A 14,823-nucleotide genomic window follows, 5' to 3' on the forward strand; every position below is an offset into this window, starting at 1 on the left:
CAAAATTTAATCAATTCTCTATGAATAGACATTTAGTTTATTGCATTTTTTGTTATTTTTTACACATAGTGTTTTAATTGAGATCATTTTGTTCTGTAAAATACATTTCTACAAACTGAATGGTGATATAACATATTATTCATATTAATGATTGTAAATAAATAGTGCCAAAATAATCAGCAAGTTTTTGAACTCTGAACTTTTCACCAAAAACGCATGAGTTTTCATATTTTCCATACCGTGTCAACATTGAATATTACCATTTATTTTAATATTTCCAAAACTGAATAGTGAAAATATTTCATTGGGGCTTTATTTAGAAATTTTTGCTTATTAATGAAGTTGAACCAACTTTAACACTTTGGTTATTTGATTATTTCCTTAATTGCCTTTATGCCAATTGTTAGATTCTGAGATTTTCATGTTTCAGAGAACTGTTCTCAGTGGAAAAATAAATAAATGAAAAAAAGTATTTTAATTTTTATTGCCAAGTAACTTAGATGAAGAAGAAAAATGTTTGAATCAGAGTAAGTTTCCCCCAAGACCAAACCTATTTAATTTAATTTGGGAGCAAGGGAAAGCAAAAGACAGTTATAGGGAAAGATCTCTGTAAGGCTAAAAAGGGGAAGAATAATGAATTAAACATCCTCAGATTGCCTGGGTTCCATTTGAGGTGGCATCATACATTGCCTGTGCTAAAGGTCTATTATGGATTTCAAATGACAGCCATAAGAACTTCCTATCAACAGTGCCAGAATGTCAGCTATCGTATCGACCAGTGTGCTTTCTGAAACTTTGTTCAATCCCCATACAACTTAACCTAAGTGAAATCTTCCTTTTAATGGATCGGGGTATTAATGAACTTCCCCAAGAGGCAGATTGTGTCCCTGAACCCATTAAAGGGTGACAGAGGATTGGAAGGAAATATTCTTCAGGTCCATAGTAGATCACACTGAAGGTAAGCAGCTATTGATTGCTTGTGGTAGGAGCAGTGGTGAAACACACACTTTGTAAAGAAAAATTCCATACCCCCGAGCCTCCCACCTGAAATACTTCTTATATCATGTGCTAAATTTCTGCATATAACATAAATATTTTCTCTTGTCACTGTACAATAAGTACTGTTTCAGTATTAGTGTTTTGATATAGAATAAGAACATATCTTTATTAGTTTTATTTTATGAATTTTTCTAGTTTATCAAGACTGATTTGTCAAGGCATCAAGACCCCTGTAAAATATTAACATTTTGATTGAAAATGCATTAATGTCAATGATGTGATTTCTTTCATATCCTTCATGAAAGTTTTGTTATTTTATTCATACAAGTTTATATTTCTTGTTAAGCTTAATCTTGGCAGTTTACAGTTTTTTGTTTTTTAACAATTTCTACTAAGAGCAGAATCCTATTTGTCCTCCAGTTAATTTTCTAAATCTTGTAGTCATTTAACAGACATATATTAATTTTTTGTGTTTAGAATCTTATATCCTGCCATCTCTTTAAACACTCTTACTGGTTCTATAATTTATATTTGCGTCACTTGGATTTTCTAGGTATCCATTCAGATTTGGTAAATGATGATTGACTATTCATTTCTGATCTTTATTTCACTTATTCCTTTTTTATTTTTAAGAGAAATGCCAGGAAAACGCAAAGTAAAATGAGAGTGACTTTAGCATGTCATGTTTTATGCAATAATGGATGGAGATTTCTGACAAATATTCTCTGTCATTCTAGGACAGTTTTATGTGCCATTAATTTCTATGTTAAATGTGTCATTTTTAACAGATGATAATCACTTCATTTTTAAACAAAATTACTTGGACTACTCAATACCTTTCGAGATATTTTTATTTCTATTTTTTATTTAGCACCGATGATATATTATTTCAACTTTATGTGTTTGCTACATAAAGTTGAAATAATATAGTACAATTTTTATTTGAATTCTCTACTTATCAATCTCTTCCCTCACCTCTTTGAAAAAAAGTATATTCTTAAAACATTCTCTTTAAATTTTATTTTATCAATGCTTGCTCAACTTTCCTTCCACTAATTCATTTTTTTTTTTCTTTTTTTTACATGGGCAGCCTCTGGGAATGGAACCCTGGTCTCCAGCACAGCAGGTGGGAATTCTGCCACTGAGCCAGCAGTGCACCACCCACCTTCTACTCATTGTTCAGTTCATTTATTCAGCAGGTTAGTAGTAAGGAGCAGGCAATGCCGCCATGGAGAGGACGCTGGTCAGATCTTCTCTAGGAAGGAATTTGCCTTCAGGTACATGAATGGAATTAGCTGACACCCTGCAGCTGCAGCACCTTCAGGCTCCGAATCACCACACATCTACCTGTAGGAAATGCCCTCTGAATGCACTCAATATACAGAGAAACATGAACACCTGTTTCTTCAGAGTTTCTTATTGTACTGAGGTGACTGTGATTCAAGCCATTCAAATTTCTCTTCAGTTCTGAATTTCAAGCATTATTATCAGTTCTTCTTTCACTCGATGACTGTATTGTTGATTTTACCTATGTACTAGAAATTTGTGGCAAATGGAAACAAAAATGAATTTAGAAAAGCATGAATCAATGCACTATCAAAGGGGTAACTTTCTAAAAAAAAAGAATTTTCAAAATTTCATTGTAGCTTCCTGTGGTAGTTTATATTCCCCTAGAGAAAAATGTTCTTAAAGTTAAGCAGCTCCTGTGGCTGTGAACCCTTTTAAATGGTCCCTTTTGGTGAGGTTACCTCAGATAAGGTGTGCCTCAGGATGGGTTGTCATCCTATTACTAGGGAATGTCACAGAGAGATGAAAAAGGTCACAGAGGGGACACCCAGATGTGGGAAGTCATTGAAACTCTGAAGAGAAGGGGGAGGCCAGGAGAGGGTACTGTGCTGTATTGCCATGCAACTGAGGAGCCCAGGACTAAGGTCTACCAGCAGCCAGCCCCAGAACACCGGTCTTCCAGAAGAAATTATTGCCTTGATGACACCTTGATTTGGGCTTTTCTTACCCTCAAAACCATGAGCCAATAAATTCCCATAGTTCAGTCAAACTCATTTGTTTTAGTTTCCTAAAGCTGATGAAATGCAATATACCAGCAATGGATTGGTTTTTACAATGGGATCTATTAACTTACAAGTTCACAATTCTGAGGTTGTGAAAAATATCCAAATTAAGGCATCGTCAGGACAATACCTTCTTCCTGAAGAAGGGGTGCTGGCTATCGGGGACTCCTCTGTCACATGGGAAGGCACACGGGAATATCTACTTGTCTCTTCTTTCTCTCCTGGGAGTTGTTACTTTCAGCTTCTGGCTTCAGTGGCTTCCTCTTAGAGCTTCTGTATGTTTCTCTTTTATCTTTTGTCTCTCTTAGCGTCTCTGGGACTTTTTTCTGTGTCTTTCAGCTTCTGGCTTCAGTGGCTTCCTCTTAGAGCTTCTGTATGTTTCTCTTTTATCTTTTGTCTCTCTTAGCGTCTCTGGGACTTTTTTCTGTGTCTTCTCTCTGTTGTTGATCTTTTTATAAAGGACTCCAGAATAGAATTCAGACCCAACCTGGGCACTCTCAAATGAGATAACTTAATCAAAAGGTCCCATCCCAATAGGTGCACATCCACAGGAATGGATGAAAAGAATGTGCTCTTTGCTGGGATACATGCAGCTTTAATCTGTCACACTATTGCATGGTATTTGCTTTAGCTATGAGGAAACTAAAATGCTGTCATTTGAAATGGGAGAAAATCCAAGCAATTCTATGAAAAATCAGCACTTATAATGTCACTTTATTTGCAATGTACCAACCAACAGAAAATAATTTTTGGCAGGATGTGGCAGGAAATAAAAATTAAATCCATTGTCTGAGTTCTCATTCTAGATTTTCTATAGATTATTTTCTAATTTTTCATTGGATACCAACTCTTATCACAGTTCTTTTCATTATCCTTTTTTTCCCCACTATTTTCTTTAACATATTAATCATATCTTATTTAAATTTCTCATATACTAACTCTAGTGTCTTGAAAAGCTAGCCTTGTTTTTTGCCTCTAGCCCATTTATATTTCTGTTTTGTTATTGGATATATTGTCTATTCTCTTTGGATAGTTTGGCTTGAATAGGGGATATACATATATGATGTTTAAAGGCTGTATTTTGTACCAGACGTTGCTCTCCTCCATGTTAGGGGTTTTCCAGTTGTTTGACATGACATATAGATTGGGGTCTGACTATCTTAATTTAATTAAGGTTTATGTTGGGGTAAGCCCATGTGGCAATTTGGTAAGGTTTAGTCTTGCTCTGGTTTGCCCTTTTCTCTAATGGTGGATCTACAGTTAACATCATAGTTCAAGTAAATGAATAAATGCTTATCTTCTAAAGCAGATTTTCTTGGTTCTGTTGCTATTTTCATCCAGGTAAATCTTTGTTGTGGTGGACTGTTCTCTGCACTGTAGGTTGTTTAGCAGTATCCTTAGCCTCTGTGAACTAGATGTCAGTTATGGCCCTCCCCACTTTTGTATCAATTAAAAATCTCTAGACTTTGCCAAATGCTTCCTGTATGTGGGGGAGGGGTAAATTAGCAGGGTTTGAGAACTATTGCTGCATGATAGGCAATGGTGGCCAGTCTCGGCACTTCTAGTCAATATTGTACTGTAGACAAAGAAAAAAAAAGATCATCTAGACTGTGAAGTGATCTATTGGTCAACGTATATAAATGTATCTAAAGATATAGGCATAGATATAGACATCTATCTATCTATCTATCTATCTATCTATCTATCTATATATATATATATATATATATACATATACGCATACATATACATACTTTCTGCTAAGAGGACTTTGAAGCAATGACACCTTAGTGTTATCCATGACGACATCTGGTGCCAAGATCTTGGTTTCTAAATACCATTCTCTACTAAAAGGAACCAATGTTCTTTGTCAAAATAGCTGATTCTAGGGCTGGATCAAAGAAAGAACAAGATGAGTCTGAACTATCTTATGGTGCCAGAAAGTTAAGGAAGAACTAAAAAAATGAGGGAGTCATCAAATGAACACAAGAGCCAACTTGAAAGCATTCCTAATGGCCACATTTGGGATAGTAATAGATTAAAACATGTGGAATAAAATAAATATCCATGACTGTATTTTCATACATAAGCAATTCAAAATTAAATAAATTGGAGAGAAAAAAGTTCTTCCTTGCATTAAATATCCAATTTATAAATGTGGAAGAAACACTGGAAAAAGAACTATTTGGCTAACACCACTAACTACCACCTTGGTAATACTTTTTTGCAAACAAGAATCATTGACAGATATGAAAGTTAATGAATGAAAGTATAAGAAAAACCCATATTTGGGTATCTCAAAGTATATTTCCACAAAATACTTATTAATTATAAAAGGAAAGATGACAGTATTACAATGGAGATGATAGAGGAAATGGGGTACAGGAAATAATTGAAGAAATAATGATGGGAGACTTCCCAGCTTTTTTGAAAGACATAAATTTACAAATTTAAGAAGTTCAACCCACCCCAAATAGGATATATTCAAATCAAACCATACAGAAAATGAAATCCCTGAAAACTTAAGATGAAATCTTCAAAGCAACCACAGAAGAATAACAGATTATATAAAATGCAAACAACAATTTGAGAGTCCACAGATTCCTCTAAGAAACCACGGGGGACAGAAGATGCTGGGAAAAACATAAAAACAAAACTTTGGCAACAGAAGCCTATATCCAGCAAATGTATCTTTAAGTAATAAAGTAAAAATAAAAACATATTTAGGTTAAAAAAAATGAAGAAAATTTCTAAGATTTACTTAGAAAATCTCAAGGAATATACAAAACAATTAGTGAAAATACATAAATTTATAGAAGTTAAGAATACAAAGTCAATATACAAAAATTAATTGTATTTTTATTTAATATTGAAAAATTGAATTATGAGGTTAATTCCACTTACAGTGGCACCAAAAATCATATAACACTAATGAGAGATCTATAAAAAGGTGTCTAAAACTCTACATTGTAAAATACAAATCACTATTCAGGGAAATTGGAGAAACCCAAGCAAATAGAGTAATCGACCATGGATATTTCATGTATTAGAAGATTTCAAACATTCCCAAATTGACTTATAGATATTAATGAAATTCTAGCAGCTTTTTGGTAGATATTGACAAGATGGCTCTGAATTTTTTTATGAAATATGAGAAATTTTGATTAGGGTAAGCAATTTTTTAAAGTAGAATAATCAAAATAAATTGGAATTGGCAAAAATATTGACATATAAATCAATGGAATAGAATAGGAGTCCAGAAATAGCCCCACACATATTTGGTCAATTGAGTTTTGACATAGATGTCAATGTTGTTCAATTGGAAATGGAAAGTCTTTTGAAAAAATAGTGCTGGAATGACCTGATGTCCATTAACCCTTACCATGCGGGTTTGAAGCTGTTACGTACTCAAGAAAAAGACCAAGTCCTTTTAATCCACTCCTGTGGGTACAGACCTGCTGTGAGTGGGATCTTTTGGTTAGGTTATTTCAATTTGAGATAGGACCCGCTCCATTCAAGGTGGGTTTTAACCCTTTTACTAGAATCCTTTATGGGAAGGTAAGGGACAGAAAAAGCCAATAGAGCTCAGAGAGGAAAAAACCCTGGGTTGCTAAAAGAGGTCTACAGGAGCTCAGAGAGAGATGGCCATGAGAACCAGGAGTGAAAGTCATGAAGCCCAGGTGCAAAGGACCAGCAGACTCTGGCCATGTGCCTTGCTGTCTGACAGAGGAACCCCGGATGCCAGTGGCTTTTCTTCAGAGAAGGTATTTTTCTGTTGATGCCTTAGTAGGGACATTTTCATGGCCTTAGAACTGTAAATTAGTAAACTGATAATCTCCATTGTAAAAGTGAACCCATTTCTGTCATATTGTGTTCTGGCAGCTTTGACAAACCAAAACACTTACCATACCAAAAGTTACTCTCAAATGGAAAATCTCTAAATATAGAATTTCTGAAAAGGAACAGGAGAATAATCTCTGTGACCTCGAGATACAGAAAGATTTTTAAAATTACTTGCAGTAAGTACAAACCATAAAAAGTGGATGAATTGGACTTTATCAGACTAAAAACATTTGCTCTAAGAATGAAGCTGGCGCAAAAATGAAAAGGCACCATAGAGTGTAAGGAAATGTTTGCAACATGTATGACAGGCAAAAGCCTTGAGTCTAGAATATATAAGGAATTCTTAATAAGAGGAGGAAAAACCAATCAATTTTTTAAATGGGCAAAATTTTGAAGGGACACTACACAAAAGGCAGTCCTACAGATGTCCAATGAGCACATGAAAAATACACGACATCAGTCAGTAGGGAAATGCATGTGAAATCCACAGTTGGATATACTATACACCCATTAGAGTGACTAAAGTTAAAAAAAAACACAAAAAACTCATATTGTCAAATATTGGTAGGGATGGGCCAACATGACACTTGCTTAAAACACTTAAATGTCTCCCCAGCACTTTTAGGATAAAATTCAGATCTTGATTTGGTATTGGCCACCTGATATTATTATTCATACTGCTTCACCTTTAGATGAAGCACTGTTTTCTTCTCCATCTGCCTTGGAAGTCTTCCCTCTGCCAATATCTCCCTTCTAACTTTTATCTGCCTGAAAAATTCCAAATTATTTTATGGGCGCTGTAAGCCAAGGAAGGATTTATCCATTAAAAGTTAAAACTTTCCCCTATGGGCTGAAAGACAGCATTCTACCTTTTTGTCTTTTAAAAATGGTCACACTATCATATTTCTATTTTATATTTTATACATATGTGTATATATATATATATATATATATATATATTTTTTTTTTTTTTTTTCCTTTGCATGGGCAGGTACCAGGAATTGAACCCGGTTCTCTGGCATGGCAGGAGAGAACTCTGCCAGCTGAGCCACGATGGCCCGGCCCCATATTTCTATTATATTTAAAGTTCTATTTTACCCATTTGAGACTAAAAACCCACTCACTAACAGGACTTCTGTTTAATCCCATGCATATTCTCCAAAATAAATTCAGTATCTGAAATACAGGCTGCTAAATTTACTTGTAACTGAATGTAGTCAACATTTATAGTTGCTGAATAAGCAAAATGATGGATGAGTTAATTGTTCAGAATCTAACTTTATTATTCTTGGAGACTATAGAAGGAAGACATGAAAGAAGAAGAAGATTATAACTACTTTAACAATATCCTTGTGATATAATCTGGTATTTATAGGTACATATATATACATATATATACCTTGAGATAAAAGCAGGTATTCTGTGACGTTTTCATTTTGCCTTAGGCTTATGTCAGACATTTATTAGTTCAAGAGCTTCTGATTCAATGCTTCTTTGTTTGTATTAGTATAATCCCTATATACCCTAACATCAACGATTTTTATTTGAATTTCAAACTCTTTGAGACAGAGAGTTCAAACCTAGATGTTTTAATAAGGTGATGAATTTGGATTGCATTTTCTGGTGGAGAAGAATTAGAGTTGTCACTATGCTTCACTTTTAAGATATTAGGGATTTCAGAGAACTTAAATACAATATTTTCTTTATATTTATGTAGATTTCACACCAGAATTCTCTAATGCTTGGACCAAAACTAAACTTAAAACCACAACAAATTTGCCTCAATGCTATTTCTCTCACTGTATCTTTACTAAAGCAGTTCATAAATAAATGAGGCAAACATATTCCATTTCACCTTTAGAGAAAACGTCTATATAGAAGATTTAAAAGTTGTCCCTCATATCATATGGGTCTCTGCTCAAATGACACTTTATCAAAGAGAATTTTGTGAGAAATAATTTAAACTAACATTGTCACACACAGATCCACCACTCTACTTTATTTTCTTTTTAGCTTATTTTATATTACAGATTTATTGGCTGATTTTTTATTGTCTGTCATTACCCAACAAATCGTAGGCTTCATAGAAGCAGAAACGTTTTTTGTTCACTGGAATATTTTTAATAAATAGAGTCTGCCCTTAAGAAGTTGTGCAACAAATTCTTACTAAAAGAATAATTCTTGCTAAAAGAATGAATGAATGACTCTGAGATATTTTTGGTCTGAAAGATTGAAGATGGAAAAGTTCAGACCTCACTGCATACTAAGAGGGTAGAGGATAAAGGATTTTTTTTAGGACCAAAATTATTCATGATCACTAAATTTATGTAAAAGTAGGGAAATATTTTATTTCCTTAATTTTAGGGTTTGCTGCTTACTAAATTTCCTATCTGAAACAACAACAAAAAAAGGAATGATAATACCTAGTAGGGATGATTATCATTAATCCTTGAATTTTGCCAAAATCTTCTCTTCAACCTCAGCTACATATTTGGCTTTTGGGACTCCTGAACTTGGGGTAACTCTTATCAATGAATGGGTGGCCACCTTGCCAATCATCATTATAATGTGAGTGGTGAGGATAAGGCATGCCATTTGGATTTATTGGAAAAATCAGAATATTCACTATCATAGATAAGTAAGCATTTTAGATGTTATTTCAAGTGAAAAAAAAACCCTCGTTATGTGCATCATATGTTGAAATACATCAATCTAATGTGTTATTGCAAGAAAAAATGTCACAGTTACTAATTCATAACAACTATGAAGAACTTTAAAATAAATGAATAGAAAAGCAGGGTGACTATAAACACAAAAATTAAGAACATATACATTTTATAACTTTAGAAAAATACTGTATATTAAAGCATAAACTTGCTCAGAAAATTTTCATTAAGGCAGGAAAGTATTAGAGTATAGCATACTTTCAATAATTATAGATTATATAATATGCTAGTAATCATAATATTTAATAAAATGAAAATTTTAAAGAACTTTTTATGTTTAGTTATTTAATTTCATTTAGGCCACAAGAATTTGTTAAAGTAAAAAGTAAGGTTTTATTTTGTAAAAAGTAAAGTTTGTAAAAAGTAAAGTTTTATTTTTCTCATTTAGTGTAGCTAAATTACAAGTGTCACACCAATTTCTTGAAAATGAAAAACTTCAAAATTTTATTAAATTATATTCATGATAAATCATTTTTGATACAAAACTAATGAAAATATAAATATTTGTGGAGAAATGAATATAAGATTAAAGAAAATTAAGTACCAAGAAAATAAATTGTTCTTCCACTAACCGAAGCTGAAAATGAGCATCTATTGTGTACCAAAATGTGTGCTATAGTGAATTCAGGAGGAATCTAGAGGCTGATAGTGTCAACAAACTACATTGTTCCTACAATATAATTTCATCCTTTAAAAATCTGACAATCAAAATATTTTAGTAAATAAATTATGGTACTTTTTGTTTGAGATGTCAGATTTGTTCTTATATTGAGGAGATTTATTCCATGATTAGGATTCAGTCTCTGCTTCCACCAAACATTATTGATTTTCAAACTCAACTATTCAATGTTTAGCCAAAATTAGTCCTTGTTTAGGATGAAAATCACATGATTAAACCATATACAGTGCCCAACTATAGCAAGTGCTCAGTTAATATGACTATGTTTGCTGTTCCAATTTTGGAAACACGACAGTGGGTAGGAATCAAATAAAGCATTTTTTTTCTTCTTCATTGCTTTTTCAAAGTGATAATGAAGAATCTCTCTCCTAATTCTTGCAATTCGTCTTTGCATACAAAATCATTTATCATGTTCCCAAAAAACAGAGATAAAAAAGACACAATTCTTACAATGAAATTCAGTGCAAGAATCATTGAAAGCACTTTCAGATATATGATTCCAAAGCTTTGATTTAAATTGTCATATCTATATTATAGTATTTCAAGGTGATATCTTTGATGAAAACAAATTTCATTAATAAAATGAAGGAAATAAAATTCCATTGTTTTGCCTCCTGCCCTGATCGAGATGGCAGAGTGAGATACTTCAGGGCTCTGTCACTCCACAGGAATTGTGAACAACCAACAAGAACTGGGAGAAACGTTTTCCTCAAGGTTGCAGAAGATGAAAGTCTGCAGTAACAGGGTGTGCCAGTTTGAAGCTGTTATATATTCCAGACAAGCCATGTTCTTTAAGTACCATTCAATTTTGCTGGGTGGAATCTTTTTTATTATATCCTTGGAAACATGACCCACCCAACTGTGGGTGGTAACTTTTGATTAGATGGTTTCCATGGAGATTTGTCTCCACCTATTTAAGGTGGGGTTGCTTATTGGAGACCTTTAAGAGGGAACCATTTTGGAAAAAGTTTGAGAGCTAAGACAGCTCACACAGTCAGAGATCTTTGGAGATGGAAAAGGAAAACACCACCAGGGGAGCTCCATGAAACAAGTAGCTGGGAGAGAAAGCTAGCAGATGTCACCACCAGCTGAGAGAGAAACTCCGAACTTCACCGGCTTTTCTTGAGTGAAGGTAACCTCTTGTTGGTGCTTAGATTTGGATATTTTCATGAACTTAGAACTGTAGACTTGCAACTTAATAAATTCTCCTCTTTAAAAACCATTCTATTTCTGGCATATTGCATTCCAGCAACTTACACAGGGCCTGTGCCAAGTCAAGAAAAAGTCTACTTAAAAGTAGAAGGATCTTGTGGTATCCTGGTGGGTCCTCCTCCACCCTCACTAGCTCAGCACAGAGGCAGTCTGCACTCCCAGTGTGGATCCCTGGTCCTATTCCAGAGAGAAATTATGGGAGAACATATGTCTGGTCCAATCTTTCTGGTGGTGGCCTGAGGGACTTGCTATTCCAGAACTTGCCCTGTATATAGTAGGCAAATCACAAAGTCTTCCTACAGAATTCTGTGTGACAGAAGTAAAGTGAATGCCTAGAATAAGGGATTTCTTGATGTAGGACACACAGGGCAGTGCCTGTATGTTTCCTAGGGAAGAGGACATATTTTTACCCATGCCAATGAAGGAATTCTTAGGGATATCTCATCTGCTCCAAAATAACAGGCAAGTGCAGAAAGATCAGGGAGGCCCCTACACTTTGATCTGGAACTATTCTCTAGACTCATTGCATGCATAAGCTTGGAGAGCATTCTCACAGGCCAATGTCCAAAGAAGGGGAAAGGTGTTTTCTTTTTTTCCATTTTAGTCAGCTCTTGGCATTCAATGAAAATTTTCTCAAAACAGTAGCTCGATATAAGCTTAATGAACAGATGCCTCAAGGTCTATATTCCAGTGATAACTCATTAAAATATAAAAATGTCCAGGTCTTAACTAAAGATTAAAATAACATTAAAAAAAGATGAAGTGATGATCTAGGCAAAGGAGAACATTAAAGCACTAGACACCACGAATGAGGAAGACCAGACCTGGGACTTACAGACATTTAAAAAAATGTCTTAAATATGATCAAAGAATGGAAAGAAAGCATGGACAGAGAACTAAAGGAAATTTTAAAAATGATAGGTGAACACAAAGAAAATAGCAATAAATAAATGGAAATTATTAAAAGGAATCAGAACTGAAGACCAACACAGCAGAAATTAAAAATTCAGTAGAGGGGATCAACAGCAGATTGGAGCTGGCAGAAGAAAGAATCAGTGAACTTGAAGATAAAGACAATTGAAATCACTCAGTTTGAGGAGCAAAAAAAGAAAAAGAATGAAAAAAAGTGAACAGAGTTTGAAGAACCTGTGGTAAATCATCAAGCATACTAATATATGAATTGTGGGAATTCCAGAAGGAAAAGTAACAGAGGGAATATTCAAAGAAATAATGGCTGAAAACTTTCCAATACAATGAGAGACATCAATATACACATCCAGCACACTCACTGAACTCCACATGGGATAAACCCAAATATACCCACACTGCATAAGGCATAATAAAACTTCTGAATGGCCAAAGATAGAGAATTCTAAAAACCAAAAGAGAGAAGCAACATGCCACATACAAACGAACATCAATAAGATGAAGTGCTAATTCCTTATTGGATAATAGAAGCAAGAAGACAGGGAGAAGACATATTTAAATTGCTGAAAGCAAAAAATTGCCAACCAAGAATTCTACATCCAACAACATTCTCTTTCAACAATGAGGAAGGCAGTAAGACATTCTCTGATAAACAAAACCTGTGGGAGTTTGTCACCAATAGCCTGGCCTGCAAGAGATACTAAAGGGTTCGGTAGTTTGAAAGAAAAGTATGACAGACAATAAGTTGAGGCTGCAAAAAGAAATACAAATCTCCAGTAAGAGTAATGACTTGGGTAAATATAAATGCCAGTTCTACTGTATTTTTGGTTTGTAACCCCAGTTTTTTACTTCCCAGAGGATCTTAAAGCCAAATGCATAAGTTGAAAGGAAAAAGTCTCTGGTTGTAGACTCATAATGTAGAAATATGCAGTTTGTGATAACTACTACCTGAAGGTGGAGAGACAGAAGTGTATGGGAATATAGTGTGTATATACCACTGAAGTTAAGTCTCATATCTAAGCAAACAAGAGTGCTATAAGTTTAGGATGTTAAATTTAAGCTCCATGTAACAAAGAAGATATTGGGCATATACAAGTTTATAGAGACATAAATTAGAATATAGGTTCTCAGGAGTAGGAGGCAGGGGGAATGGAGAGTTGATGCATAATGAGTGTAGGATTCTGTTTGGGGAGATGGGAAAATTTCAGTAATGGAATGTGGTGAGGCTAATGCTACATTGTAAACAGGAGTAAGCCCACTGAATAATAAATTTGGGAGTGGTTGAGATGTGAAAGTTTATGTTGAGTATGTTTATTCCCACAATTAAAAAAAGAAATGAATGAGCAGCAGAAAGGACAGTGATAATTAAATGCATTACGTGATCCTGAATAGACTTTATCAAGGGTGGAGAAAAGACCCTAAAGGACATTACTGGGGCATATGAAAAAAAAAATAGACAGTAAACTTTATGTCAATGTTAAATTTCTTGAACTTGATAACTACTTCTAAGGTGGTTACAAAGTGCTTAAACTTGTTCTTAGGAAATGTAGATGGCACCATTAAGTGTTCAAGGAGCATGATATATACAACCTACCCTCAAGTGTCAGAAAATGGATCGAGAGAGAGAAAAAGATAGATAGATGGATTGACGGATTGATGGATAAATATATATATAATGATAATGGCAAATTGTGGCAAAATGTTAAAATTGATAGAACTGAGTGTTTGGGGGGAAAAGGAGTTGAAGATTTCTGTATGGGATTTGTATTATTTTTGTAACTGTCCTGTAAATTTGAAGGCATTTCAAAATAATTTTTAAAAATCCCATTAGTTTTCTCAAACTGTTTTGGAGTAACCCAACATATGTGATAGACAACATATACTTTTCTTATTCAAGCAAGTCAAAAAATAATTACTTTTGCTCACTTCATCAGCACATATACTAAAATTGGAATGATGCAGAGAAGATTAGCATGACCTCTGCATAAGGATGACATGCAAAATTGTGAAACATTCCATATTTTTTATATAAAAACAAAAAATTCTTAAAGGATAAGGGATTACTAATGTAAAATTAGCAAATAAATTTTTTTCAGAAAACTTATACTTTGGTTTTGTACTTAACATCACTTAAGAATGGTACCCACGTACGTTTTTAAATTTTCTTCAAAACACATTCATTATCATTATTTTAGAAAATAAGAATTATTTTAAAAAGATGTTATCAATATATGAATAAAGAAATAATAACTTTACTTGTTCGTCTTTATTATTTCTTAATAAAAAGGAGCTAAGAGTATATTGAAAATGCTGAAGTGCATCAAAATGCACAGAGTGTTTCATACAAGGTGTAACAGAATGACAGAAT

General features: G+C 33.9%; 1 non-coding gene across 1 annotated transcript; it reads left to right on the top strand.

Moving 5' to 3' along the window:
* Positions 1 to 14,373: 14,373 nt before the first annotated feature.
* LOC143689170 (U6 spliceosomal RNA) lies at positions 14,374 to 14,480 on the top strand. The gene has a single exon (XR_013178633.1). It is a non-coding gene; the product is annotated as a U6 spliceosomal RNA (small nuclear RNA).
* The last annotated feature ends 343 nt before the right edge of the window (positions 14,481 to 14,823 follow it).

Source organism: Tamandua tetradactyla, chromosome 6 (assembly GCF_023851605.1).
Source record: "Tamandua tetradactyla isolate mTamTet1 chromosome 6, mTamTet1.pri, whole genome shotgun sequence".
In the NCBI taxonomy this organism is placed as follows: domain Eukaryota; kingdom Metazoa; phylum Chordata; class Mammalia; order Pilosa; family Myrmecophagidae; genus Tamandua; species Tamandua tetradactyla.